The sequence below is a fragment of the Dipodomys ordii genome, unplaced genomic scaffold (genome assembly GCF_000151885.1).
Source record: "Dipodomys ordii isolate 6190 unplaced genomic scaffold, Dord_2.0 Scaffold53, whole genome shotgun sequence".
Taxonomy (NCBI): domain Eukaryota; kingdom Metazoa; phylum Chordata; class Mammalia; order Rodentia; family Heteromyidae; genus Dipodomys; species Dipodomys ordii.
Window position 1 is genome coordinate 9,511,302 of NW_012267269.1, and position 14,773 is coordinate 9,526,074.

Below are 14,773 nucleotides of genomic sequence, written 5' to 3' on the forward strand. Positions count from 1 at the left end.
GGTCACTTCGCCGTTAAGTTCTTGTGACCTGCTAAATGACTCGTTTTATTCCAAGGCCTGAGTTGGAGCTGGCAGCTCCTCCAAGCTTTGTTGGTATCCAAGATGGAGATCACCGGTGCTGGGGGGGGAGGGGTGGCCTTCCGTCCTCTGTTCCCTGAGAAGGAGTGAGGACGTTGGGCTTCTACTCACGCCGAGTCTTGGATCCTGGGTTGTCTCTGGTCTGCAAACTGCAGGATGAAGATGTTTGCTCCTTGTTGGTTCTTGCTGGTGTTGAGTAGAATCCGCTTGCCTGCTGCATCTGGCTCCTTCGTCCCGGACTCTCTGTGTGAGCACTCAGGTATGGCTTCGTTCTCCGCTGCTTGCGACCCTGCTGCCGCCGCTGGCGGCGGCTGCTGGCAATCGCTCAGATGTGTCTTTTTTGCCTTGGCTTCCCTCTCTTGTCTAACTTTCTGTCCTGTGATGGCACACTTGGTGTGATTCTCTGGCTTAGGACTGTTCACTGGAACTCTAAAACTGCTTTCTATGCGAGAGCTTGTTCAGATTCCAGCTTCTCCTCCGCCATCTTCCGCCGTCCCTCTCTTTTCTTTTTTTGTCAGTAGTGGGACCTGAACTCTGGTCCTGGGTGCTGTCCCTCAGCACTTCAGCTAAAGGCTAGCGCTCTACCACTTGAGCCACAGTGCCACTTCATGCTTTTTCTGCTTATGTGGTGCTGAGGAATGGAACCCAGGGCCTCATGCTTGCAATGCAAGCACTCTTAACCACTGAGCCACCTTCCCAGATCCCTTGTTTGGTTTTCTTGCTTATGGCTAATGCTCTACCATTTGAGCCATGCCTCTAATCTAGAATTCTGGTGGTTAATTGGTGCTAAAGTCTTATGAACTTTTCTGGCTGGGCTGCCTTTGAAACATGATCTTTCCTGTCTCAGCCTCCTGCGTAGCTAGGATTACAGATGTGAGTGACCTGAGACTGCTTGAGCCTATCATTTGTATTTTAATCCTTCGTTTATTTCTACATTTCTGTTGGGATATTCTTTCCGATTTTGTTATTCTTTCCTATAATGTATTTACTAAGAAGTCCTAATATATCTAGGTAAAAGAACCATGATTAACAACATATGGTGCAAAAGTTGTAGCTTTGCAGTAATAAAAGTATGTGACTAAATATAGGCTTTCAATTTACACTTTATTCCATGAAAGAGTATTCAACTTTCTTTGCTCCCATGTTTGAGGTAATAATAATAATACTTCACTCATTGGTCAGTTTGAAGTATCAGCTAAAATCACATAAACTAAAAGCCAACATACTACCTTGTCCAAATCCAGCAGAGGCTGATTCTATCTCTTCCCCTTGTTCTTTCCTCAATCTCAAGCACAACAGAAAAGATGAATCCAGTCAGATTTTTTTATCTTTAAGTAATTGTACAAAGGAATTGTCATTTAACGATCAGTTTGTACATGTCACCAGTATCAACATTTGTACCCATCCCTCTTCTACTCACCCCTTCCCTCACTCTTCTTAATTTTGTAGGATATACATTGGATTTTTGTATGCATTTTCCCCTCTTCTTTACCCCTTTACCCTTGATCCCACTCAACCCCTTTCAAGTCTTTGCTTCCTGGTGTTTTATTTTGCTGAACTCTGATTTTGGCTTTGTATGGAATCATACTATTTGAGATCTCCCTTAAAATCTACCATATTTTTTATGCTGTTCTCTTTGGTTTGCTTTAGGTTTCGTTTCCATTCTTTGTAGTTTGTGATAAAAACCCTTAAAATAGTTTCAAAAGGTGTTTTAATTCAGGGTCAAATGTATTTGAAACTATTCATTAGTATATTGAGGAAAGATCAATTTATTTGGATGCATGGAAAAATTAGTGAACAAGAAGTGTAGTGCACATAGATCAGCTATATAAATGCCAAAAAAGACCAAGCATAAGGTGAGGTGGTACCTGAGGTGACAAAGGTTAATCTCAGATACCATCATAGCTATTAACTGAGTAATCTGAACCCTGCACTAACTATTAATAATATGTAAATGCATTTCTTTTTTTTTCTTTTTGTCGGTTGTGGCGCTGTTCTTGCACTCTTTAGCTCAAGGGGAGTACTCTACGGCTTGAGCCACAGCATTACTTTTAGTTTTCTAGTGGTTTATTGGAGATAAGAGTCTCACGGACTTTCCTGACTGGGCTGGCTTTGAACCGTGATCCTCAGATCTCAGACTCCTGAGTAGCTAGGATTACAGGCATGAGCCACTGGTGCCCGGCTACCATTTCTTTTCTAACAGGAGGATAGGCCATATTTCTCCCCCTATTTTTTGACTATCTATTCAAAATGTTATATCAAAATTACTTATTAAATTACTTATAAAAATCAAATTAATGCCATTTGGATATTGTATGTACAGGTTTCTTAAAGCTTTTTTGATTTTTACACTGATTTTTCCACATAAGATTTTTCTACATGAAAAAATTGGATGAAAAAATATACAAAGTAGTATAAACAACAACAAAACACCCAAAGCAAACAAATGAAAAGGAAACAAAAAAGAGATTAGGAGCATAAATCCATATTATGTAAACTACAAAAGACTTTACAAATGCATGTGGTGAATTTTATGTGCATATTTGATTTCTGAAGGTAAACAGGTTGTAAGTGAAAGGAAAATCCTGAAAAGAAATTGTTGAGACTACATGTGGATATGGTCTTCAAAGAGGAATTAAGTGAAGTCTTTTTTGAGGTCAATTAGTGGGTCCCCTCCATATATATATATATATATATATATATATATATATATATATATATATATATATATATATATATATATATATATATATATATATATATATATATATATATATATATGTATACACACATATGATTTTAAATATGTCATGGGAATTTGATAGGCTAGGATTTCAATACTTATCATTTTCAACTTTTTTCCCATTGTACTTTGTCTATCACAAATCTTTTATTTTTCTTCCATGAGCCTATTAACACCAGGAACACAAAATATAAAATGACAGAACATAAGAAATAAAAATTAGTCAATGGTGAATGTCAAGTTATGATATACCCAATGGCATTTTGGCATTCTGAGTCCTTTGAGCTCTAGATTGGAGGCCTTGAAAAGTAACTGAAGAATTACAATTTATGACTTTATCATGCTTTTCTATGTCCTGCCTATCTTTTTTCCCTGAGTGATTCATAGCAATCAAATTCCTATTTTCTAAGGTTAGCCATGGAATGTAATTTAAAAAAAAATAAACACTTCTCTTGTCTTTCCATGTAGGAACTAGTCATAAAGAAATTTTCTGTCCTACCCTGTCTAGTAGTACATCGTAAGATAATTTTTCTCAGAAGGGATCCTGTCTGTATGTGAGTTTGCTACATGGAAAAATAAGAATATCATTAGTTAGGTCTTGCTGAGTTCCCCTCAGTCTGTTACAATTAGATCATACTCTTTGTCTAATCAGATTTGTACATGGTTATCCTTTTTTCATTGACCGGAAGAATAATGATCGACACTTTCCTTTGGGTCTTCATGTTTTTTAAGTTTCTATTTTATGCAACAAAAACTTAATGAAATCAATCTTTCATGCTTTTCTCTCACTGGCCTTTTTATGAGTATCAGTTATAACCCTTGCCATAGGGTGGAAATATTTCATACTTTCTGTCCCCATAGTAAATTGTAGGAAAGTTCACAGTTTACAATTTTTAGCAAAATCATACCTTATCGGAATGAACTTTTGTAACTTTCTCAATTAGGTCATGGGAGCAGATTTTCTATCAGTTGTATCAGTTGTACCTTGTTGGTTTTTTTGTCCAGTAAGGATATTAGTACTTTAGTGTTTGCTTTATTGTTCACTTGTCTGTTCCTGAGCCTGGTTGATGGAGAAGCCTTGAGGAGCCTGTTAGAAAGTGGGAGACCAGAGAAAGCAAAGAGGAGCCACCCTAGCTGAGCCAAGACCAATCAGCATGTCAACTAATGTAAACAGGATTTAATAGATTAGCCAACAATATCAAAGCAAGACCAAAGTAGAAAATCTGCCCTGATAATCAAAACAGATTTTAGAAATGTTTTCGTTTAATGTTTTGAGATGGTTTATTACATATAAATACATGAACATTGTCTAAGAAATGATTGGACATTTTCTGAAGTTCAATGATTTTGTTCAGTTCATAGAAGCTCATAGTAAATATAGGACTGCAAATGTTTCAGAGTAGTAAGAGGCAATGATGTTTCCTGTAATCTTTGTAAAAGACTCACTAAATGGACCCTTTAATTTTAAAAATTAACTAGTTAACAATTATTTTAATTAAATTAATTTAAAATGTATTTTGGAACTCACTTAAACTCTAGCTCACTTTTACAGTTGACAAATATTCAATCAAACACAAAACACCCTTAGTAACTTGTGAAATTATTAGATAAAAAGAAAAGTTTGTTGAACCATATTAAAATGTGATTTTTCAGGTATGGGATGTGACTCAAGTGTCAGAGCTCTTGCCCAGAAAACAAGAGGTCTTGAGTTCAAAGAACAGTACTAGAAAAAAAAAGTAAAAAAAAATGAAGGAAAGAAAAAGAAAAATGTGATTCCAAAGAACCAAAAGAATTATCCACATTTCTTTGTATAGTTGTTAACTTTAAAATATCTTCATAGCTGTCAGTCAATATATTTTTCTCTAAATGTCAGACCCTTTCTTCAATTGTAAAAGAAAATGTATTGCTTTACATAACCCAAAAATCTGTGGCTCTAAATTTATGGATGACCAAATATAAAGACTAAAAAAGTTAATATTTCTCATCTGTGGCTGTGTTTTTTAAAACAAATTTCAAACCTGCACAATATTTAGAACTAAAAGTCTAATAGAAAATGAGTCTCCAAGTTGAATTTAGAAATTATATTTTGATGTGATTGAGTTTAATGCTGGTCCGTTAAATGTCCTCTTTAGGAGAAGTCAAAGCAGCTCTATGGAATAGCCTACATTATGTATAACTTGAGATAGTTTTTGCATGATAGTCACAGTTAGGGGAATAGTTAGCATATATCAAGCCATGATTTGAGTAGAGGCATTTGAAAATAGGTAGAAAGAGATGTAAAGATAGAAATAAATATACAAATGAATGATAAGAATGAGGAATATAAAACCATCTCAGCCACTTTCTCTCATGGGGAATATTTTTTACTTAGAGTAAGGAAAAATTGATAAATGAATTTTCAACATAAAAAAGTCAATTTTGACATCAAATAACAATGTTAAAATCCAATGAGCAGTACCCAGGCTCAGAGTTCAAGACCCACAACCAACAACAACAAAAAATGCATTGTGCCCTATGAATATGTAGAGGTATAATAATGTTCATCAAGGATAAAAAGAAATTCCCTAAATGTTTGATTAAACCAATTAAGCCAAATATTTAAAATACTACTTATAAACCAGACACCAGTGGCTAACACCTGTAATCCTAGCTACTCAGGAAGCTGAGAGCTGAGGATCACAGTTCAAAACCAGTCTGGGCAGGAAAGTCCAAGAGACTCTTATCTCCAATTTACTGCCTGAAAAGCAGAAGTGGCACTGTGGCTCAAGTGGTAAAGCATTTGTCTTGAGCTGAAGAGCTCAGGGACAGCACCCAGGCTCAGAGTTTAAGCCCTACAACTGACAAACAAACAAATCCAATGAACACAATTTCACTCTAAGAAGGACTTCTACTGGGGCTAAATTGGATGTGAGATACCATTACTCTGATTTTTCTCTCTCTCAACTCATACTATAAATAGGAAAATATGAGTCTGTACCCAGAGCATAATAAGTAGAAAGAAGTACAAGGGTTCATAGGATCTCAGAGACTTTTCCCAATTATTAGAGTCAAAGAATTCCTTGTTTTCTTACATTAGGACAGCAAGAAGAGTCTACAGGTAGATATACCTTACTTACTTGGTTGATTTTTTTATTATTAATAAGTTTTTTTATTGTGAAAATACTGTACAGAGGGGTTACAATTTCATGAGCAAGGTAATGAGTACATTTCTTATCAAGCATTGTTGCCTCCTCCTTTGTTTTCTTTATGAAAAGAAAACCTGTATTGTCCTGAGCAGATTCTAGGAAAATATCTCTAAAGATACATGCTCACATGGCAACGTACTTGAGAGAAGAGAGAAAAAAAACAGAAAGAAAGAGAAAGAGAGAAAAAAAACTGACTTGGACATATAATACCTACTATCTCTCATTGTTTGGACAAGGATGAGTCAATCTCAAGCCCTGAGATGACATTCCAATTACATAAATTTTAATTTGGTCGATATATAGGACTTTCAGTGAGATTAATTGTGGAGATGTAGTTAAAATTTTGATGTTAGAATGTTCAGAAACCTATATTTTAGAGTTTAGATATCAGAAATAGTCTTATGTATCATCTGTCAACAATCAACTTGGTTGATCTCTGTTTTCACACTGATTGTAGACCCTAAAACCAGTGCAATCTTTCTAAAGGGAGTGGATTTCAATTTATTTAACATTTTTTAGAAGTCTTAAACACTAGAGGAAGAAACACAAAAAAGGCAGAAAGAAAACAAAGGAATAGTGATTACTTTCTAACCAAGGTTCTTTCAGCAAAGTTGGTCCCCACAGGGATTCCTCTGAGTTCATCTTGTTAGGCAATAGAATAAGATGGGAAATTCAAGTTACAGCAAAAAAGAATGAAAGTTGTAGTTGCAATCACAAGGCACACATCATGATTTTGGCAGTGAGGATGGAGAGGAATACTAGAGTTAAAGTCTGAATTTCCTTTTCAAATGTCATTATCATTTTTCATCAGTTAAGAAATAACCCCCACCCTCTCTCTTTCACACACACACATACTTCAACTCAGAGCCTGGGTGTTGTTCCTTAGCATTTTCACTCAAGGCTGGCACTCTGTCATTTGAACTACAGCTCCACATCCAGCTCTTTGATGAGTAATTGGAGATAAGAGTTTCACAGACTTTCTTTTTTTTTTAATTGGTCCCAACTAGCTTCTAACTAGGATTTTCAGATCTCAGCCTCTTGACTAGCTAGGATAACAGGCCAGAACCACTTGGGTCTGCCTAAAATGAAGCATTGAAAATTTGATTACATTATGAAGGCAAAACCTAATGAGCTAGTTGTTGTGAAATGACTTTTCAAGGGAGGAATCTTGTATTAATTGTCTCCTCTGACTCCCCTCCTCTGTCTTTCTGAATAGTTCTTTGCATTTCTACAATGATAGGATGCAAACATTTCTAGACATAAACGCTTGTTCTTGGAATTCCCAGATTTCAGAACTCTGAGATTTTCTTTGTGTTTCTGTTTTTCTGATTTAATGTTATTGCAGAATAAGGTTGGCCTGAACAATAATGAGATCAAATATTTAGAGAATTGAAATATTTCCGTGCTTAGTACAATGGTGCTAAAATGAATACAGATTAATCATCCAAGAAAATGTTCTCATCCTATTTTAAGTAGTAATGGCCATACATTGAAAGACTAAACACAGAGTACCAGGAAGAAATGGACAGTCAGAACTGGAGTATAGCTAGTGTCATTATCTGCTGCACTGTCTGCTTCCCACCATTCTTTCAAATTTGGCCCCAGGTCCTGATGAAATGTAAGTTAGTTTCACGCTCCTTCTATGACCTTCTAGAACTTAGTTTTCTAATCAGTGAAGTTTCATTGACAACTTTTTCTGAACTCTAGAAAATAAAAGTAACTCATTCAAGGTACCTACCTCTCATTGTCTGCTGTTGAAAGATTTCCTTTGGTCCAGTTCTGCAGATATAAATTTGAACCCTCCCACCCATTTGAATTCCTTGTTTCTCTGAAACTCAAATCCAGGATAGGAAAACTCTAATCATCACAGTGGGTTGTCTCTATACCCCTTACTTCATGATTTCACAGACTCCACATTCTAGGGTGAAATGGAGTGTTTGAGAAATCTTTCCTTCATGTCCTAACAACTCTTTTTCTCAGTATCCTATTTTTCTTTTTCTTTTTGGCAGTCGTGGAGCTTGAACTCTGGTCCTGGGTGCTGTCCCTCAGCTCTTCAGCTCAAGGCAAGCGCTCTACTACTTGAGCTACAGCAACACTTCTGGTTTTCTGGGGTGGTTTATTGGAGATAAGAGTCTCATGGACTTTCCTGCCCGGACTGGCTTTGAACCATGATCCTCAGACCTCAGCTTCCTGCGTAGCTAGGATTAGAGGTGTGAGCCACCGGTGCCCGGCTTCCTAGTTTTCAGACGAGATTGGGCACGTTCAGGGTAGTATGGCCGTAGATGGCTTCCTAGTTTTCAAAAGAGAAAAATTTGACTTTGCAGAGAATTAGTGCAGATGGATGAGTCATGTGAGTACACACTTGCTGTTTTAAGACAGCCCACAAATAAAAGAAGGTCTTTTTGTTTCACTTAGACAGATGTTCTGTGTCCCACTGGTACAGGAGACAATGGTTCAGGGTTAGAAGGACTTTTCATATGACAGGCAGGCTACGGAGACTTCAGCAGTCAACCATTCAACACATTTTTCTTGCAAATGTGATTCATCTCCTAGGAGGAACACAGTTCAGCTAGAAAAGCAGTATGAACAGATGTGCCACTCCAACTCTGTATGATGCAGGTTCTAAACCAGTATACAGAAAAATGACACGAGGGAATGGAATATGTGGTGAGCTTAACAGAGGAATTCCTGAAGGAGGAACTTTTTAAGATGAAAAAGAAAGCTGAGCATCAATTCTAATTGTCCAGGTTGAGAAAGGCAGGAAGATATTGAAGTCATTTGTAAACATAAGAACATGCTTGCATCAAAGTACAGATAGAAAGGAAATGAAATAGTATAGCATGTAGAAAACATGGCAGGCTGTATAATAAAGGACTTGATTTTTAAAAAATATACTGACTTCCAGGTAAAGAATAAACAAAGATGAAGAATTTAAAGCTTTATTTTTGAGCCAAACCAATTGCACTGCTCTCTTTGAAATAAGAATGTGACCAATTGTTTCATTAAACTGACAGAAACAGTTATTTAGGACCTGTATTAGCACAATCCAAAATCTTTTGGACAGGTATGGTTCTGTTGCAATTGAACTTGAGCTAATTAAAACCAATAGCTGCCAGCAAATTCATTAATCCTCATCCTGTTTATAGATCTGTTGTGAGGAATGATCATTTATTATCTTAAGACCTGGTGTCTTCTTGAGAACTATTATTATGTAAAAATATGGACAAAGTCTGCCCATTGGCAAGAACTGTTAAGCTTTTCAATTCACACTTAAAGTCCTTATAAAACCCACACACATTATCCCTTATTGAGAGGCAGTAAAGACAAGTTGGTTTAAACCAAGGAGACCTCTGTATAAATTAACAAATGCTTTAGTTGAAAATAGAAGTGCCAGCCTGGCCTTAATTAATGAATTTCCTAATAGTTGTTTCCAGAGTACGATAATACAGCCATTATTAAGCTAGGTATGCTAGAGTAAATAGAGGGTTTAAAGTTGAATAGTTGAAATATCAGCATGGACTTCATTATGTTCATGGCCATGAGAAAAATCATCACACCATTAGAATCCTACCACCACGAAGGATGTTTATCTGTCTAGTAGCTAGCATAGACCCAGTGATATTAATACTTTTATGTTTGTTCATGCGAAGTCTTTAAATTTGAGGATAATAACTAAAGTCAACTCAAATGTCTCAAGTAATCGTAGAGAAAAAAACATTAAATATATGAATTGTTTGCTCATCTCAGCTGAACCATGAACTCCTTGATGGTTTTTTACTCTCAATCCTCTTGCCTTAGCTTCCTGAATTCTGGAATTACAAGTGTATGTTACCACACTTGGCTTTATTAAATCTATTTTGACTAATATCTCTATGTATGTCAAGTGTATTCTCTTTAATATTGAAGATTTGTGTGTGTTTATTTTTATTGTTTAGATTTGGGGAAAGGAAATGGTATTTACTAATTCTATTTTTGTGATTATTGAGGTGATCTGGGCATGCTATCAAAGAATGGTTTTGTGATAAAACTTTGTGATAAAACTCTACTTTTCAAATTTAAATAATTATTCCTACAACTCTTACATGAACGATATCTAATAAATCCATATGACACATTGAAATCCCTCACTTCCTTGCTTTGGCATAGATTGTGTAACTAGTTATATTTGTCATATCTCAGAAATTCCACAGAGTTTGCTGTATCTACCAAGTAATCTTAGAAGAAGACAAAAAAATCTCAAATTAAAAAATAATGCAAAAAACCTGGGTGTCAGTGGCTCATGCCTGTAATTCTAGCTACTCAGGAGGCTGAGATCAGAGAGAATCATAGCTCAAAGCCAGCCTGGCAGGAAAGTCCATGAAACTTTTATCTCCAATAAACCATCCGAAAACCAGAAGGGGCTCTGTGGCTCAAGTGGTAGAGACTAGCCTTGAGTTGAAGAATGGAGAGACAGTGCCCAGGCACAGAGTTCAAGTCCCACAATCGACAGAAAATAAAGTACAAAAAGTTGGGCACTGATGGGTCACACCTGCAATCCTAGCAACTCAGGAAGCTGGAATCTGAGGATCTTGATTTGAAGCCAGATTGAACATGAAAGTTTATGAGACTCATCTTCAGTGGTAGAGTGATAGTCTTGAGCAAAAATAGCTCATATTTAGCACCTAGGCCTGGAATTAAGTCCTAGGACCCAGGACTGTAAGACACAAACACACACACACACACACACACACACACACACACACACACACACAGAGACACACACAATGCAGCCATACATTATGGCTGAGAACTGTGACACTTATATCATCATCACATCATCATAATCATTATCATCATAATCACTAAATATATGAAGAAATTGAGCATTCAAGCATTTAAGGAATTTTTCCCTTAAATACCTTTGTTTCTCCTTAAATTATACAGGAGAAAATCATATTGAACCCATGGTAGTATTATTGAGTGTTTTCTGGGAGATAAAGTTTCATTTGCAGATCGTCTCAGCATGAATCTTGTAGATCTTACAAACATAATAGATGGGATGTGGCCATCAATAGGTTTTGTCATCTACTCTTGGTTTCTTGTTTCCCTGTTCCCATGAAATTCATGGTGATCATGTTACTTTTGTTTTACTCAAAGAAACATAAGTTCCTTTGAGGTAGCCTCACATCAGAATCAATCCATGACTGTACATGCTCCCTTCTGATCAGGCCGATTGTATGGAATGCTACATTACACATGACTGATGCAAATAAAGGGGTCAACGATTGCTTTTAAGTTATAAAAATATAGATTCTATTTGATACCACATCATAAGCTGACCAACTGTGGCTGAAGCATGGATGATTGGCTGAAGATTTAGAAAACCATTATTTTAATGGTTATTTTGATGATATTGGAGCATTTAAAATCTATGTGTAAATACTATATCTTACTTATATCAGGCAACACTTGCTTCAATGATTCGTGTTCTGCTATGATACCTCTGACTTATGCCATGCCCATTTATACATTTATAAGCACAGAATTTGTGAAATTAATCAGGGGAAGAGTGTACTTCAAAAGCACATAAGCAATTCTCTAATGAATCACATTTATAAAATGAATTTAATTATGACATTCTCAGCTGAAATGAAAATCTAATAAGTAGAGGATGTTTTCTTTTGCTCAATTAAAGAAACACCTATTATCTTGAATTTTGCCTAGCACATAGTAATTAATAAATATCTGTTTAGTTCAAAGTATTGTTCATTGTTTGACAGTACCTTGCAACTTGTGCCTTATGTAATAACTCACAGGTGGAATTTTTCTGGACAAAATGCCATATATACTTTTTCCAAACATTTGTCATGAGTTTTGAGTTACCCTTGTTTTTTTTTCCTTTCTTTTTAATTGGCCAGAGAGATTTGATCACTATTGAAGTTGTCTTCTGATAATCACACACTTGGTGATGTTTCTGAACCTTGAGTCAAAATGTATATTCCTCTCTCAGGAACATCTTTCTCTTTGCTTCATCTGTTTATTTTTCAATCATTTATTATGTTCGTATGCAATTTAAATATAAACCACATATACCTACATACATGTATCTAATATTTTGATATTTTAATAGATACATTATCTCATTTTGTAATGACTACTTATTATGTTCTTATAATTTTATTCTAACCTTTAAAACCATGCAAAAACCTATGCATTTCAATTATGAAAGTGTTAGGTGTTGCTAGACCGTATTATCTGCCTAGAAAGGTTTTTAAGTGGCAAGGGCAATTTAGTCTTAGTGAAATTTCTCACTGCTTTAAGATACCTAATTTGAAATTAAAATACTTAGATGCTTTAAATTTTTTCTTTTATTTCTATTTCAGCATATTTTAATTGGAATTATATTTCTCTATTAGATATTATTACTGAGCAGTGACATAACCCATGGTCATTCATTGTTCATTTATTACTAGTTTTCATTTATGGTTGAAATGAATATTTCCCTCAATTATATTTTTAATCATTCCCAATCATCTTTTCTTTTTTATACATGAAATATTAAGCCTTGAGAAAATTTCTTCCAAGTAATAAAACCCATTAGATGAGATTAATATACATGGGCTGCTCAAATATTATTAATTTAGACCAACTTTTCCTTTTACCTTTTTGATTACACAGGACATTGATATATAGTACATGAAAGAAACAAATTGCACTTTTGAAATTTAAAATTCCATTGTCCTCTTCACATTATCAGCCTTTACTCTGTTGTTTTTGTCTTTTCAATGAGAAAATAAATGCCGCTTTTAAATGAAAGCTATATAGTGTATACAAGTATATTAGTGCAATGCTTCTCAGAGATTAAAGGATCATTGTTAATATCACTAATATGTCATTGAGTCTCCACAAACTATACCAAAATACAAAAACATCTTATTTTTGTTAGTTTTTATTGACTATAAATAAAATATAGTTTTGTTGCATAATTTAAATGGAATTTCTTCCAATGCTAAAAAGAAATAAGAATTGATAAGGCCACAGCTATATTTCATTCTGATAGATGCCAGACATGGTGGAGGAAACAATATATATGTTTTGGACGTTAGGGTACTCAGAACTCTTCCTTGTACAAGCTCCACTTTTAGTACGCACACTTGGTGCCAGAGTGGATCCACTTATATATGATCTTGCAAATTACTAGGAAGGGAAGAACCTTCCAATTTAAAATTTCCTAATATAAACTATGGCAGAGTGAACTGTTAGTGTATTTAAGAGACTGAAATTATTAGGAAAAACCTGCTCCCACAAAATTGCTTATATTCAGAAAACACATGGTCAACGACAAGATAATACAGAGCTCTAGGCAATAATAGTCTTCTTCTCTACCTCCCAGGCAGATGTGAACAGGGACCAGATAGTACAGGTTTTATAGACCATGATATGAATGATATGGATATGAAACCCAGCCTCTGTTGAGAGCCTGGGACACATTTGACATGATGAATGTCGTGTAAGGCTTAAAGAGATATTGGTTTCTAACCTTTAAGCTTCGTTTCTGGGACTTTAAGTGATCTGAGACTTCTTTACTGCTTTACAAATAGTAAATTGAATCACAACTATTGAAGGGCAGACTCACAAACAGGGAAGAGACTATATAGCCCTGTGTAAAACTAACTCATCAGCATTATCAATAGTTTGTGCTCTATGAAAATCTGCATTGTACTTATATAACTCCTTTGTACAACCATTTAAAGATAATAAAAATATAATTTAAAAATAAAATAAAATATACTTGACCAAAATAAAAAAAATCTTAACTGTATAACACGATGTAAACTTAGTAAAACAACCTTTAGAAATAACACCAGCAGTGTCCTGATTTGCAAGTTTTTTCTGTTTCTTTGTAGTATCAATAAGAAATCCTAGTTAATAAAACGCCCCTGGCTTTTCAGTGTGTCCTGTTATTGCTCTAATGTGGGAGGGCATAATGGTCACAAGAATAAAAGGCTCTTTTACATTAAATTACACAGAATAAATTTCCCTGCTCAGAAGATGATAGCAGCTGATTTCTTCAATTTAGTTGCAGAAGATTCTGACATTAAATCTGAAGCTACCACAGAGTGCTCCAACTTTGAAGATTACAGTGATGGTAATGGGTTTCTAGTGAACTAAATTAATGTTTATGGCTTTTCCTTTCCTGCCTTCTTTGTTGCTGCTGCTACTCCTGCTAATGCTTGGTTGCGGTTGATGTGGCTTTCTTTGTAGTATTAGCTTTTGAGGTTGGCTTTGAGAATAAAAGTAGAATGATGTGCATATTTACTGACAAAATGCCTCAAGTCTTACGTTCTTACAAGATTGACAATAATATTAAATATATTTCTCAATTTTATATCTGTCCTATTTTGCCCAAGTTTTAGGTTGGCTACTAATCATAAACTTTTACTAGAATTTGATTCAGTTAGAAATGATGTTAGTCACATTTTTGTAGATACTTTTTTGGTAAATTTACATCTCACAACTGATTTTATGCTACAAATAAAATTAGCTATAACTATTAATTTGTTTCTCACTGCCATTTTAAGTAAAATTGATAATTTTCTAAAAATGCCCATAGTTTTAAGTTGGATTGATTGATTGATTTTTGAGACATTATCTCTCTATAGAGCTCAAACTGGCCTAAAATTTTCAGTCCTCCTATCTTCACCATGTCTGGTGTATTTCAAAAGTAAATTCAGTATAATTTATGGAAAAACTTGGTTGTCTATTCCCATGTCATATTTAACAAGTT